Source organism: Megalops cyprinoides, chromosome 8 (assembly GCF_013368585.1).
Source record: "Megalops cyprinoides isolate fMegCyp1 chromosome 8, fMegCyp1.pri, whole genome shotgun sequence".
In the NCBI taxonomy this organism is placed as follows: Eukaryota; Metazoa; Chordata; class Actinopteri; order Elopiformes; family Megalopidae; genus Megalops; species Megalops cyprinoides.
In genome coordinates, this window is record NC_050590.1 from 17,856,442 (window position 1) to 17,859,364 (window position 2,923).

Below are 2,923 nucleotides of genomic sequence, written 5' to 3' on the forward strand. Positions count from 1 at the left end.
ACCTAATGAAATCAACATACACAAAAAGACAGCAAAACATGATGGGGAAAAAATTCTTGCCTTCTCAGCCTTTGCTGCTTTTTTCACATTCATTCCCACTACCCAGCATCTCTCTTGTAAATCAGGATATTATATCATATAAATGTTATTATATAATATAAAATATAAATGTTATACCAAAACAATTAAGGGTGACATTTTTATAAATATCATGAATGTGCAATATCGTCAAACTCAGACATCCTGTACCTCTGGACTATGTATTCAATGGATTTATCAATTTCAAACAGTGAAATTTTTACAGTTCAGCACAGGCCATTTAAATTATTAAATCAACACCACTAATTCACTTCAATGTTGAATGAGCTGATATTAGAATTCACAGCTTCTCTCCTTCTTTTCTTGCCTGTAAGACAGCATGCTAGCTGCAGTGGGCATGGAAACAAGCTCAGCCAAAGACAGCGCACCTCCCCTTCTCCCTTCTCTCTCCCCGGTGGCCCCCCAGGGCCCCTGGGGCCCAATAAGCAGCCTTCGCAGTCGGCCTCCTCCTCCTCCACACTCCAGTGATCGGCCAGCCAGGGTCCCATGGTGCCTCGCTGAGGCCGCACACACTCCATCATCCTGGAGACACCCCCCACCTCACTCCCCCTCTTCCCACCTTGCCTCGGCCGGAGCGGTGCGCCCGTCCACCGCTGCCACTGCAATCCTCCCTGCACATCCATCCTGCTCTGCCAGCCCTGAGATCGATAGCCCTGCTCTCTTAATCAGGTCTCTTGTGGTCGTGGGCAGAGGAGGGAGGGGCCCGCACTTACATGCTCTCTCTCTCTCTTGCTCGCACCGCTGCACCCGTTCCCCCTCTTTATTTACCTCTCTGGCTTCATCCGTCTCCCTCCTCTTATTTTCGCTGGCTCCACTGCCAGGGCTCCAGTTTGGAGACTCAGGGAGTCTCAGTCCCGGGTCGCACTGAGTGCCGCCGCTGGCTCCGTGCCCACTGCTAGTTCAGGCTGGCGCAGGGAGTAATTGCAGTGATTTATGGCTGTGAAACACTGCCGTGTTAGAAGTTAATTTACACAGGATAACTCGTAATGCAGCAAACACAGTGGCAGCATTGCTCACCTGCGTTTTCTTCTATTTTAATTAGTCAAATGGTGGCACGGGGTTTGTAGTGCTCTTCTGGTCCTGAGAGGGGGCCTTCACTCTGGGTTCTGCAGGGGCCCTGCTAGGCTGTCCTGCTCGTATCCACCACAGGCCCCCTGGCACCAGACCCTAGGGTCCGCCTCCCTCATGGAGGTACGGCTGCTCTTTGCAGCCCAGCTTCTCTTCAGAACTCTGCTGCTGTCTGGACCGCAGGCCAACCAATGAAGCCTGTGTTTTGACAGGACTAGCTGTGGGTAATCCTTCTCTTCTAGGGGTTTTTTCAAACTGTCAAAATGACATATACACTCAAGCTCATACAGGGTGGCTTATCACATCCATGGACTAGAATAATACTTACTATCTACAATGAGCCCAGCCTGGTGGAGGCAGAACTGAGAGCAGCTCTAAGAGAGAGCCTGTTCTTGCATGTGAAGTATTGAGTGTGTGTGTGTATGAGTGTGTATATACACAATCATTCTAATCAGTAAATGTAAAATGCATCAAACGTAGTTATTGCTTAATTGAGAAACATTTGTGGTACGCAATTTTCAATGAAATTGCACAACACATTATGAAACACTGCACTACTAGTACTATAAATGGAATATCAGTCATAATTTTGGCTTGTATTTCATGAACTGTATACCTGTCAATAATCAGGTTCCTGGATTTGAAAGATAACCTTACATCAAGGTAATGCCATTTTCAGCTGTTTGTGACTTTGTTTAGAAATCTATATCCTTGTGACACCTGGAGACAATAGAAATCTCGTCACACAAAAGTAATGGGCAAACTAAATAAAATCAGACACAAAAGTGGAAGAAACCTGAGAAGGCAATAGGAGGTGACCTGAATGTGACCCATATGTGTGAGCGAATAGAAGATGGCAGGCCTAGCAAGGTGATAGAATGATGGCTCTCCGCTGACGCACACTTCTGACACTTTATGCTGGATTGAGGTCCTGTCACCAGTTTGGGAGGTAGCCCTGAGAGATGAAGCAGTGGCCCCTAAAAGAGGTCTGCTGTGGCCCTAGACCCTTGCTGGTGGAACACTTCCCCTGGCAACAATGTGTGTGGTGCCTGCTGCGCTATATCTCTGTGTTGTCTGTGAATGCTCAATTCCCATGGCACCACCTATTTCAACATTTAGCCTCTTGTTTCTTTCTTCCAACCTGTGGTTTGGTTACCTCTCCCCCCTAACAGTTCTAGTGATCGGTACAGTCTCACTCACTTACGGATGCTTACAGGCATCTGAACTACTGCCATGAGGCCTGACGCCTCAAACCTGGGTGCGCACAGCCACAGAGGTCTCATTCTAACAGAGATACAGCAGGGGTGGGCAGAAAAGACCCCTGCTACTACAACAAGACTGACTCTGTGGCTTTCTAATTAATAGGTCCTGTGGTAGGAGAGGACCATTCTCCACTGTAGGCTATGCCTCTTGACACACCTTGTCCACCTCACAGCACCAGCTTTCTCCAAAAGCACATGCCTGCGATCACCTGAGGCTCCAACCCAGGACAAACACAGTCCAGAGAAGAGGAGCATGAATCATACCAGTCTCTCCATTTTACCACCTACAGCAACACCACTGAAGAAAGCGTACACACAAAGGTGTCATAATGTCATCATCATCGTCATCATCATCCTCATCATCATCATATTACTCTGTTGAATAATAATTATAAAAATCCCATGGAAATCAATTGTTTGAATAGCATAGACAATGTGCAAACAGCTTGATCAGGTTTTAAAAGTAGAGTGGAGAGTAAAAGACAATGGGGCTG